The sequence below is a fragment of the Saccopteryx leptura genome, chromosome 13 (assembly GCF_036850995.1).
Source record: "Saccopteryx leptura isolate mSacLep1 chromosome 13, mSacLep1_pri_phased_curated, whole genome shotgun sequence".
Classification (NCBI taxonomy): Eukaryota; Metazoa; Chordata; class Mammalia; order Chiroptera; family Emballonuridae; genus Saccopteryx; species Saccopteryx leptura.
Window position 1 is genome coordinate 54,280,190 of NC_089515.1, and position 12,735 is coordinate 54,292,924.

Sequence of the window (12,735 nt, forward strand, 5' to 3'; positions counted from 1 at the left end):
TGGGTACTTCTGCATCCCAGTCTGATGCTCTATCCACTGCGCCACCGCCTGGTCAGGCTGGAAAGGTTTTAAATTACAATTTAGTGGGGTTTTTTTTCTAGAATATGGGACTATTTCAAATTTCCATTCCTTTTTTTTTTTTTTTTTTTTAAGCCAGCTTCTTTGGATTTTCTTGTCTGGTCATTTGTTTTTTGGCTCATTGATGCCTGTTGTTACCTTTATTATTTCTTCGCTCCTGCTTTCTTTGTTTTATTATTCTCTTAACTTGGAGAGAGAGGAGGGGAGAGAGAGAAAAAAAACATCAACTCATTGTTCTTCCCACTTACGCATTCATTGGTTCCTTCTTGCATGTGCCCCCACCAGGGATCAAACCTTCAACCCTGGCACATCGGAAGGTGCTGCTCTAACCGACTGAGCTACCCTACCAGGGCCGGCTTGCCCTTTGTTACTGTTTGTTCTGCCTGCTTTTTGCTAGTTTTCTGCTGCCTTTTCTGGATTGAGTATGTTTTAACATTCCATTTTCTTTTCTCTCTCAGATTTTTAGCTATTTATTTTATTTTTTTATTAATTGTTCTAGAGATTACAATATTTGTCAATTATCCCAATATTCCTTGAATTTGTACTTATCACTTCACGGACAATCTCAAACAAGCAAGCAAGCAAGCAACCAAACAAAACCTTTGGAATGTAACTGGGACGCAGCCCTGGGCAGAGAGAAGCAGCAGCCTGCTGATTGAAAAACTTGCGTCTGCCCAGCCTGTGGAAGTTCCGAGTTCAATTCCTGGCCAGGGCACACCAGAGAAGCACCCATCTGCTTCTCCACCCCTCCCCTTCTCCTTCCTCTCTGTCTCTCTCTTCCCCTCCCGCAGCCAAGGCTCCATTGGAGCAAAGATGGCCCGGGCACTGAGGATGGCTCTGTGGCCTCTGCCTCAGGTGCTAGAATGGCTCCAGTTGCAATGAAGCATCTCCCCCTGGTGGGCATGCTGGGTGGACCCGGTCGGTCTGTCTCTTTGTCTCTCCTCACTCCAGAAAAATACAAAAAACAACAAAAAAACACTTATGGTCCAGTCTCCCTCCCTCCCTCCATTCCTGTCTCTCCCTATCTGTCCCTGTCTCTCTCTCTCTCTGTCAATAAAAAGAAAAAAAAGAACAGTAACATGTGGGCTGGGAAGCTGCAAGTACTCAAAGCTAATGTCCTGTAGGCATTTGAAAGACCTCCGGAAGCTTGTAGGAAAAGTTCTCTGCATTGAATGAAACAACTAGTCAGCATCCATGTGCTGTCATTTAGCATTACCCAGAGAACAACCACGGGTAATTAAGCCTCTCGTGGTTTTCCTAGTGTAAGCAGTCAGATGAGAATACCCGGCGGGCCGCCAACCTCATTGTTCTCCATCGGAACCCGGAATGGGGAAGGCGACGGCCGATTAGGAAGGAAGTTTGGGGCAATTTTCCCCCTAAGCATGCTTTTGACATGCTCCCTCCACTCAGCGTTTCCGTGGGATGTGCTGCTCCATTCGCCTCTAAGTTTTGTGGTGTTTTTTTTGGGGGGTGGGGGTGGGAATCTAGTACATGTCAGGTTTTCTTCTCTGAGCCATTCCCACAAGCCTGGGCACGCGTTGGGGGGGGATGGGTTTGTACGTCTGTGATCACAGCAGGGACCTGTCGGAGTCACTTTCTCCTCCATGGGCTCTGGCGGCTGGTACTTGTCGCCTCAGGTACCCGCCGCCGGCCGTGCTCAGGCCGCGGAGCGCAGGTGCGCCCGCTCCCGGGGTCCCTCCGAGTTTCTTCCGCAGCTTGTCCCACGCACCGCCCTGACCCCACGGAGCCCCGCCGTCCCGCGAGCGCACAGTTGCGGTGGCACAAGGCTGCAGGGGGTCCTCGAGCACTTTGCCCCGGGGAGCACCTTCCGCAGCAGGAGCGGAGCGGGGCGCAGCGAAGCCACAGCGTTCCAGTCCAGCCAGCGGCGGAGGGCGCGGCGCGGGGCCGGGAGGGAGGAGCGCCAGGAGGAAGGGGCCGAGCCGGGAGAGCCCCCGCCCCGGGAGGAAGGGGCGGAGGCCGGGTGTTTCCTGGAGCATTCCCGGCCCGCCCGAGACGCCCGAGTGACTGACTTCGGCAGGACGCTCCCGGGGCCCGCGCGGGACCCCTGAGCCGCCGCCTCCGCGGACCCAGGTAAGGATCGCTGCCGTCCCGCCCCGCGGCCCCGCGCGGACTCCGGGCGGACCTCGGGACCGGGCCCCGGGCCCCGCGGGCAGCCAGGACTTGGGCTAGGGCGGCGCGGCCTCCCCCGCGGGACGGCCTCGGGGACCCGCCCGACGCCCGCACGCTCGCCCTGGATCCCGCGGCCCGCGCGCGGCGGAACTCCCGCGGGGCGAGGGACAGCCTCGTGTCGCACTTATTGTTGGAAAGTCTGGAGAGGACAGCTTGTACGGAGGTCGTGCGACCGGCCGCGCTCGGAGGGAAGAGGGCGAGTCCGGCCCATCAAAACAGTGTTGCAGGTTCCGGGTGACCTGGGCTTTGTTGCGCGCGGCGGTCGGGGCGCGGCGCCGCGCCGCCTGCACCGTCCTGCGGGATTCGGGTGCGAGTCCGTGGCGTGTGCGCCGGGTTTGCTGCGGAGAACGAGAGAGAAGAAAGGATGGACCACGAGCGACTGGGACACGGTTTGGGGGGCGTTTTGTTCAACGTCCGGGCCCTGGCCTCCTCTCCCGCCTTGTCCACACGGCGGGGACCGCGGTGGCCGCTTCCACTCGGACCCGCGTGGTCCGCGCGTCTTGGGGGGGGGGGGCGACTGAGACTTAGCGGCGTCTCCTTCCCGGTGGGGCAGGGTCTCAGGGCCCCGGCCAGGGTGTCGCTGCAGCTTCGCCAGCCTGGTGATGAGTCTTGCTTATTTTCTAACATAACTCCTTCAAGAGCCCCGTGATTGGAGCGGCAGCGATGGCCAGACTGGAGCTCAGATCGCTGTTCTGGGACAACTCGTCCCGTCTAGGTACCGCTGGCCCCGCGGGGGAGTGGGCCCAGCCTGGGGAGGGGTCCACACGTGCGCTCCCTGTGCCTGCGCGTTAGTGTCAGGAGCAGAAGTGCGGGTACGCAGCTCCGAAAGAAAGAGTGGCGTCTAAAAGAAAAGTGCACTCCGGCCGGCAGGTCGGCGTGTGCAGAAGTTCAGTAGGAAGATGGGGCTGTACCTCTCCACGCCCCCCCCCCTCCCCCCGCAGCGTCAGCTCCGTGCCCCAAACAGACAGGGAGGGAATTGTGGCGGAAAACATTTCCTGCGTTCACACATCTGTTTGTATCCTGATAGGTCGCTCAAAGAACATTTACTCCAAGTTGTGTGTGTATGTGTTTGTATTTGAATTTATTTTAAAATTTACGTACAGTGGAAGGCACTTTTTGGTGTGCATACAGTTCAGTGAGTTTTATTTTTACAGACATAGAGTCAGAGAGAGACACAGATAGGGACAGACAGGAAGGGAGAGAGATGAGAAGCATCAGTTCTTCGTTGCGGCTCCTTAGATGTTCATAGATTTCTCATATGTGCCTTGACCAGGGGGCTACAGCAGAACTAGTGACCCCTTGTTCGAGACAGGGACCTTGGGCTCAAGCTGGTGAGCCTTGCTCAAACCAGATGAGCCTGCGCTCAAGCTGGTGACCTTGGGGTCTCGAACCTGAGTCCTCTGCGTCCCAGTCGACCCTCTATCCACTGCGCCACTACTTGGCCAGGCACAGTTCAGTGAGTTTTGACAAATGTGTCATAGTCTTGTGACTGGCCCAACAGTCAGGATACAGAACTGCTCCATTGCTCCTAAAATTCCTTTCCTTAGCAGGCATCCCCTCCCCCATCAAAACTTAAAAAAAATTTGTTTTAAAGATTTTATTTACTGATGTTTCAGAGAGGATAGAGAGAGAGGAAAGTAGAGGGAGGACCTGGAAGCATCAGATCATAGTAGTTGCTTCTGTATGTCCCTTGAAGGGGCAAACCCAGGGTCTCCAACCTGCAACCTCAGCATTCCAGGTTGAGGTATTTATTTATTTATTTATTTATTACAGAGACAGAGAGTGAGTCAGAGAGAAGGCTAGACAGGGACAGATAGATAGACAGGAACGGAGAGAGATGAGAAGCACCAATCATTAGTTTTTCATTGCGCATTGCGACACCTTAGTTGTTCATTGATTGCTTTCTCATATGTGCCTTGACCGTGGGGCTGCAGCAGACCGAGTAACCCCCTGCTGGAGCCAGCCACCCTGGGTTCAAGCTGGTGGGCTTTTGCTCAAACCAGATGAGCCCACGCTCAAGCTGGCAACCTCGGGGTCTCGAACCTGGATTCTCCGCATCCCAGTCCAAAGCTCTATCCACAGCGCCACCGCCTGGTCAGGCCAGGTTGAGGTTTTATCCACTGTGCCACCACAGGCCAACCTTTTTAAAAAATTTATTGATTGACTTTAGAAAGAGAGAGGAAGGGGGAGTGAGAGAAACATCTGCTGCTGTTCCACTTATCCGTGTATTCGTTGATTGGTTCTCTTACGTGCTCTGACCTGGCATTTTGAAATGATGCTCCAACCCACTGAGCTAACTGGCCAGGGCCTTGCCAGTACTATTTTTGCTCTAGGATTATTTTTTTGTTTTGTTTTGTTTTGTTTTTACAGAGACAGAGAGTCAGAGAGAGGGATAGATAGACAGGAACGGAGAGAGATGAGAAGCATCAATTATTAGTTTTTCATTGTGACACCTTAGTTGTTCATTGATTGCTTTCTCATATGTGCCTTGATCGTGGGGCTACAGCAGACCGAGTAACCCCTTGCTCAAGCCAGCGACCTTGGGTCCAAGCTGGTGAGCTTTGCTCAAACCAGATGAGCCCGCGCTCAAGCTGGTGACGTTGGGGTCTGAAACCTGAGTCCTCCGCATCCCAGTCCCATGGTCTATCCTCTGTGCCACCGCCTGGTCAGGCGCTCCAGGATTGTTTTAAGCCAGGATTACTTATCCCGTGAAGGGCCAGACAGTATGTATGGCTTTATGGGCCACATGGTTTCAGAAGGGCACAGTTATGTAATGAATGGCGAGGCCTTGTTCTAATAAAACTTTATTTACAGAAACAGGCTGTGGGCTGCAGTGTGGTCATGCCTGTTCTAGTACTTGACATACTAATTATTCTCCCAGCCTTCAAAGGCAGGTGCAATTATTATTGCCACTCTGTGGATGAGGACATGGACAGAGAGAGATGAAGTATGTTGTCCCAAGTTTGCCTGTCTGGTAAGCGGCAGTGCCAGACTTTGAATCCACCATCACTGAACTTGCACACTCCTAGAAAGAAGCTGTTAGATCCAAAGTGTTAGACCCTGGGACCTGACCTTCATGTCCTTACTGAATCACGCACCTGGGATTCTTTAAAAGCACCGTGCTTGCTCAGGGAGCAGCTGTCTGCTGCGTCCCCAGTCAGGCCAGTGTTCCCTCTGCCCCTCTCTCTGTGTGACTGTGTGGGTCCTGGCATCAGCTTCTAGAGAGGTCGGCTTATTCCATTCCTGAGGCCGCCCAGCTAGCCAGCAGGAAGAAGGAGAGACTTCGGCAGGTGAGATCACACTGGGTTGACCGTTGGTAATGTCTACTCCAACATCATCTCCTGAGCCCAGGCGGGGACATTTTGCCCATTTTCCTTCTTTGGTTGTGGGAAATGTACCTGTTAGACTGTTATGAAGATGAAATGAGATAATATAAGAAAAGTACTGTATAAGGGACGGTTATAAATGCTGTGTGTCCTAAAGAGGTTAGAAAAATGTCTTAGAGTGTGAAGACTCTTCAAGTCACTGACCTATCCCGTGTACTGTCATTTTTTTTTCTCCTACTAAAATTTAGTCCCCCTTTAGAAGTTACAGGGTTCATGGATTAATTACATCTACATAATTTAAAAACTTTAGCCAGCACCATAATGGCCGAAAATGAAATAAAAATAGGGACAGAATAACACTGTCCCTATTTGCAGATGACATAATTATCTACATAAAAAAAAAATCCAAGGAGTCTAGTAACTAAGGAGAGCTAGTAACTAAGGTTAGCAAGGTCACCAAAGCCCGAATCAACACATGTAAGTCGATCTTATTTCTAGGTAGTGAACAATTAGAAAGTAAAATTGTAGGAAGTACCATTTTCAGTAGCTTCAAAAGATCAAACACTTAGGTATAACTCTAATAAAATACATACAGGATTTTTGTGCTGAAAACTACAAAAGGCCGATGAATGAAGTTTAATCTTATGTAAATAAATGCATAAGCCATGCCCTGGTCGGATCGCTCTGTTGGTTAGAGCATCATCCCGTAGCTCAGAGGTTCCCGGTTCAATCCCTGGTCAGGGCACGTATAGAAACAGATCAATGTTCCTGTCTCTCTCTCTCTCTCTCCCCCTTTCTTTCTCTGAAATCAGTAAAATAAAATAAATATAAAAATAAGTAAATGCAGAAGCCATACTAGAATCATGGGTCGCAACACTCAGCCTAGTGCAGATGTCTGTTCTCTCCGAATTGAGCTATCAGTTTAACACAATTCCAATGAAATACCTCAGCAAAAAAATTATTTTTAACAGCTTTGTTGAGGTAAAATGTATATACTTTAAAATTCACCGACTTCAAGTGTACAGTGATTTTTAGCAGATTTACGGAGTTGAGAAGGTATCGCCCTAATACAGTTTCAGAACATAGTCATCAGCCGGTAGGATCCCTTGTGACCTTTTACAGGTCATCCCCATTTAATAAAAAAATTGATTTTAGAGAGAGAGGAAAGGTGAGCGAGAAACATCAATTTGTTGTTCTACTTATTTATACATGCATTGCTTGATTCCTGTATGTGCCCTGACTGGGGATCGAACCTGCAACCTTGGTGTATTGGGACCAGGCTCTAACCAACTGAGCTACCCGGCCAGGACTATATAACTGTGTAACTGCACTGTAGGCAGGCAGAGGTGGCTTTCCTTTCTTCTCTCCCACTGAACTCATGTTGCCCAGAAATGGAAAACGATCAAATCCTATTACACTGCTCACAAGAATTAGGAAATCAGGGAACGTGCAGATATTCCAGTACTTTCAGCCTTTTGTCTAGTGCATTTTCACCAATGAAATAAAAGTTGGTTTTGCACCTCATTTGCATAGTCAAAGAACTTTCTTTGGCTTGTTTGCTTTTCTGATGTTCTTGTTTAATAAAAAAAAATCAAATGCTTTTTTTTAATTGCTTCCTACTCATTTTGAAATATCCCCTAATTTTTGTGAGCAGTATATTAAAAATAAGAAAGTTCTATTATTATTATTATTTTATTATTATTATTATTATTATTTTTTATATTTTTCTGAAGCTGGAAACGGGGAGAGACAGACAGACTCCCGCATGCGCCCGACCGGGATCCACCGGGCACACACACCAGGGGGCAATGCTCTGCCCACCAGGGGGCGATGCTCTGCCCCTCCGGGGCGTCACTCTGTCACGACTAGAGCCACTCCAGCGCCTGGGGCAGAGGCCAAGGAGCCATCCCCAGCGCCCAGGCCATCTTTGCTCCAATGGAGCCTTGCTGCAGGAGGGGGAGAGAGAGACAGAGAGGAAGGAGAGGGGGAGGGGTGGAGAAGCAGATGGGCGCTTCTCCTGTGTGCCCTGGCCGGGAATCGAACCCGAGACTTCTGCACGCCAGGCCGACGCTCTACCACTGAGCTAACCGGCCAGGGCCTCATTATTATTTTTTAATTCATTTTTTAAGAGAGGAGAAGGAGAGACAGAGAGAGAAAGAGGAAAGACAGAGAGAGAGAAGAGGGGGAGGAGCTGGAAGCATCAACTCCCATATGTGCCTTGACCAGGGTTTCGAACCGGCAACCCCAGCATTTCCAGGTCGACACTTTATCCACTGCACCACCACAGGTCAGGCAGAAAGTTCTATTATTAACGGTTCTTTGTTTGGAAGTGTGTGATGACTGTTAGGTTTTACAGAAATCATTTTGCCTTTTTCCTTGGACACGCAGAGTAGCCCTGGCCCCTGGCCCCACGCAGCCCTCCTGTCCTGGGGTGGGACTCTCCGGGGTTTGGGCTCTTGTTTCTCGTGTCCCGTCACCAGGCCGAGGCTGGCTTCCTAGCACCTGCGCTTTCACCCTGTGGAAGTCACTCCGTTGATGTCTCCATCAGCCTCTGGCCTTCATCCGAGTGGATGAAGTGGCCAGCCCTGGAGTCAGTGGCCTGGTCCCTGCTCTGTGGCTCTGGTGACTCTGAGGACAAGTTGCTGAGATGGGAGGGTGAGTCTGAGGCGGAGTGAGAGAGGCGGTCACAGCCGGGGGGCCTCCAGCATGCCGGTGGGCACTGCCCTGCTAGTGGACCGCTGGCAAGGCTCTGCAGCTGGGGCTGGAGCCTGGCCTCCTCTGTGCCTGTGCTTGCTGGACGCCTCGCTTGCCCCCTGGCCCACCTGCAGCCCCTGAGGCCCACCTGGTTTTTTTTAAATTTTATTTATTCATTTTTAGAGAGGAGAGAGAGAGGGAGAGAGACAGAGAGAGAGAAGGGGGGAGGAGCTGGAAGCATCAACTCCCATATGTGCCTTGACCAGGCAAGCCCAGGGTTTCGAACCGGCGACCTCAGCATTTCCAGGTCAATGCTTTATCCACTGTGCCACCACAGGTCAGGCCTGACCCACCTGTTTTTACCGCCATCCTTGGGTCCCAGCACTGACCACTTCCAGACGTCAGGTCCACACAAGGGGTAATAGGAAGGGGCGCCCGGCTGGCCGTGCTCGGGAGCTGCTGGCCCTGTGCATGGCGGGATGAGTGCATTCCCATGCTGTGGCCCATGTCACAGTGGGAGGGGCTGCATGCCACCTGAATTTTGAAGTTCCCACTCCACACAGTGCTGAGCCTGAGTTCTGGATACTGGATGGTGTGTCTGCTCCGGGCTGAGTCGAAGAAGCCCCCTGGGTCTCACCCTAGGATGGGTGTGTGTGTGTGTGTGTGTGTGTGTGTCTGTGAGGGTGGGTAGAGGAAATAGCTGGGTCTCCCGGGGTGTGACTGGGCTGAGAAAGTTCTGGTGTGTCACAGCACAGCCCTCCTCGTCCCCACCCCCTACCCTCCTCTGGCTCCTGCTTGGGCTCTGGGCGTGCTGGGATCCTGCCGGAGAGAGCCCACTAGGTACTCAGCGCAGTGTGCTTCTGGGACACAGGCCCAGTGAAGTAACAAGCAGTGTTTGTGTGGTACATAGCACAACACCCAGCAGGGTGTGAAGTGCTACCCACCCAACTCAGACCACCAGAGCACAGGTGTGCCCTGAACCGGCGGACTCCTGCAGGGGACTCAGGGGACACTCACACGGTCCCCGGAAGAGCAGCCAAGTCTGTTCAGTGTGTCCTCCTCTGAGATCTTTCGTGTATAATTGTGTAAAAATTCATAAGGCGGCAAAATAGATTCGTCGATGGCTTGTTAAAAAGGCAGTTTTATAACTTGCCCAGCTGGAGGGCTGGGAGGTGCTGCTGATGGACATTCAGTCCGGGAAGGACAGACTGCCTGGCTTTTCGTTGTCCGAGGACGTTACTGAGGAGAGCGGTCACTTGTCGTTGCCTCCTGTGGGGAGGGGGGCGGCAGACCCCAGGGCCGGTGCCGCGCTTGCTTCCTGACCAAGATGCCAGCAGGTCCGGCGGGCCTTTGTTGTGCCCCAGCAGTCTGCTTTTTCTGCAGAAGAACACCAGGGCACAGGGACCCTGCATGGGCGATGTGCCCAGCTTGTTCTTGGATTTGTTACTTGACTGGGGCTGTGGGAACAGACCGGGGCTTATGTGACAGGAATGTATTGGGGAACAGACCAGGGGTTGATGTGACAGGAAGGTATTGTCGCACAGTTCTGGAGGCTTGAAGTCAGATCACGGTGTCAGCAGGGTTGGTTCCTTCCTCGCTCTTCTGTGTGCTGGCAGCAGCCTTCTCACTGTGTCCCCATATGCCACCTGCTGTGACCAGCTCTCCCCCCCCCCCCCCGCCCGACCCCACCCCTAGCAGAGGAAAGCTCTGTACCTGTCCTTCTGTAAACTAGTGGAGACAAATGTGCTGGAGTTGTAAACTGTGAACTCCCATGGGGCAGCACCAGCAGGTCTGAGTGCCACTCAAAATCCGTCATTTTGATGACATGGTTGAGCACTATCATTGTGGAAGCTAGTTAGAAGATCTTGTTGATCCTTTAGGTACATTGAAGGTCTGTCCCAAGGGCCGAGAGGTGACTAGGCGGACACAGTGCCCCTGTCTGGGGGACGCTGGCTCTATGGAGAGCTGGCAGCAATTACAGGCGGTGACTAGGGAAAGGAACCAGAGGTCTGGTGGTAGGCATAAGTTTGGGAGTGTCAACTGAAGGTTGTCACCAATAATTCAGTGCCAATAGGAGTCCCCAGTTTGGGGTGCGTTGAAGAGGGAAGACTTTTATTTGGTGAAAACAGCTCAATTACGCAATAGCTAGCCTGTGAGACAGCTCATGTGTGAAACAGGCCTGAGCTGGGGCAGTGGAAAGGCACTAGAAAGTAGACTCCCTTGAGAAAGAGGTGAGGCCGACTTATATCGAGAGGAGTGCCTGCCTCTGGTCCCTGATTGGCCCTTTTCTATGCAAATGAGAACTCCCAATTTGCAGAGGTTAGCTGGTCCAAAGAGCACTGTCCTGATTGGTCAGAATGGAGCCGCCACTCTGGTCGGTAAAGATGCAAATGAGAATATGGTTTTGCAGCTCCAATTGGACCGGGCAGGCAGGTCTTCAGCCCATTGGTTGAATTTTGATCCCAGGAGCTGTCCTATAAGGGTGGCTTCAAAAAGAAAGGAAATTCTTGCCCTGGCTGGGTAGCTCTGTTGGTGCTGTGTTTTTCAGCTGCCAGAAATTTTGTGTTCGTCCTTAAAAAGAGTTAACTACCCTGACGTTGTATGAAGATTATAGACGCAATGACCTTAGCCGATTTTGCTTATGCTCAGGGTGATTTCTGCCTTAATGGTCCATGAAATAATTCTCTGATTTTCTTCTTCTTCTTTTTTTTTTTGTATTTTTTTGAAGTTGGAAACGGGGAAGCAGACAGACTCCCGCATGCACCTGACCGGGATCCACCCGGCATGCCCACCAGGAGGCGATGCTCTGCCCATCTGGGGCGTTGCTCTGTTGCAACCAGAGCCATTCTAGTGCCTGAGGCAGAGGCCATGGAGCCATCCTCAGCGTCCGGGCCAACTTTGCTCCAATGGAGCCTTGGCTGTGGGAGGGGAAGAGAGAGACAGAGAGGAAGGAGAGGGGGAGGGGTGGAGAAGCAGATGGGCACTTCTCCTGTGTGCCCTGGCCGGGAATCGAACCTGGGACTCCTGCACGCCAGGATGACGCTCTACCACTGAGCCAACTGGCCAGGGAATTCTCTGATTTTCAACGGTCCCCCTAGTGTAAAGAGGTTAGAAGCCACTGGGTTAGAGCATCATCCCCATATGCCAACGTTGCAGATTTGATCCTCAGTCAGGGCACATACAAGAATCACCAAAGAATGCATAAATAAGTGGGACAACAAATCAATGTCTCTCTCTCTTCCCTTGGAGGCTACCAGCTTTGAGGTGTCCTGAATGAACACCCCTGGGGCTCTCTATGCTGGCTCAGCAGGACAGCGGCCAAGCTGACCAGCTCTGTGCTCTCCCCGTCCTGGGCCGCCTCTTTCTTGAGTGCATGGAACGGGAAGTTGTGATGATAGAGGGAAGTTAGTAATGAAAGAAAAAAAAAGCTGTCTTCCTTGTTTGCAAAAATACCCAAGTCTTTTGGGGGGGGGGGGGGAAAGAAATATGCATTTTAAATTAGAAACACGTCAAACAGATCTGCTGTTGCTAGGAGGAGTGTTCTGCAAATGCCAGTTAGGGCCATGTGATCCTCTTGTGTTCAGTTCCAGGGTTCCTGCTTATTTGACGGGCAGTGGCCGAGAATTGTGGCAGGCGCCTCCTGTGGTGGGTTTCCTTCTCCTTTCTGTTCTGCGTGTCTGTGTGCTGTGGTTTGAAGCTGTCTGGTTAGAAGTGCCCACATTGAGCGCTGTTCTGTCTCCCTGGTGGAGGAGGTCTTGTTATCGTTATGCAGCAGGCGTTGGGATCCCTGATCGCTTCCTTGCTCTGAAGTTTCCTGCTCACAGACTCACTCCAGCTTCCTTTTGCCTTGCATGGTTCATCTCTTGCCCTGTGACTTCCCACCCACCTGTATTGTTGTACATATTTGAAGGATGTTTCTCGTAGCTGTCTATCTATACAGTCCTGTGCTGTATACCAACATTCTGGTCGACTATGGACCGCATAAATGACGTTGGTCCCGTAAAGTGATAATGGAGATGAAAGCGTCCTGTCACCTTGGTGATGCTGGAAGGTAGTAGCGCAATGCATTACTCGTGTTTGTGGGGACACAGGAGTCAGCTAGCCTGCTGCGCTCCCGTACCACGTAGGTGCACAGCAGGCTGTGCTGTCCAGGTGTGTGTCAGCACACTCTGTGATGTTCGCACAACAACGAAATCACCTCATGACACTTCTCAGAAGATAGCTTAAGCCCCATTTCTTTTTTGTGTGTGTGTGACAGAGACAGAGTCAGAGAGAGGGATAGATAGGGACAGATAGACAGGAAGGGAGAGAGATGAGAAGAAGCATCAATTCTTCGTTGTGGCACCTTTGTTGTTCATTGACTGCTTTCTCATATGTTCCTTGACCGGGGGGGGGGGGGCTACAGCAGAATGAGTGACCCCTTGCTCGAGCCAGCGACCTTGGGTCC

General features: G+C 51.8%; 1 protein-coding gene across 2 annotated transcripts in view; it reads left to right on the plus strand.

Annotated features, from left to right (window-relative positions):
• The first annotated feature begins 2,037 nt into the window (after positions 1–2,037).
• Positions 2,038–12,735, plus strand: part of CYFIP1 (cytoplasmic FMR1 interacting protein 1) — a 64,430-nt gene continuing 53,732 nt past the window's right edge. For both annotated transcript variants that reach the window (XM_066355409.1, XM_066355408.1), the window contains exon 1: positions 2,038–2,169. The gene's annotated coding sequence lies outside the window, so the exon portion shown is untranslated. The remainder of the gene's footprint in view (positions 2,170–12,735) is intronic.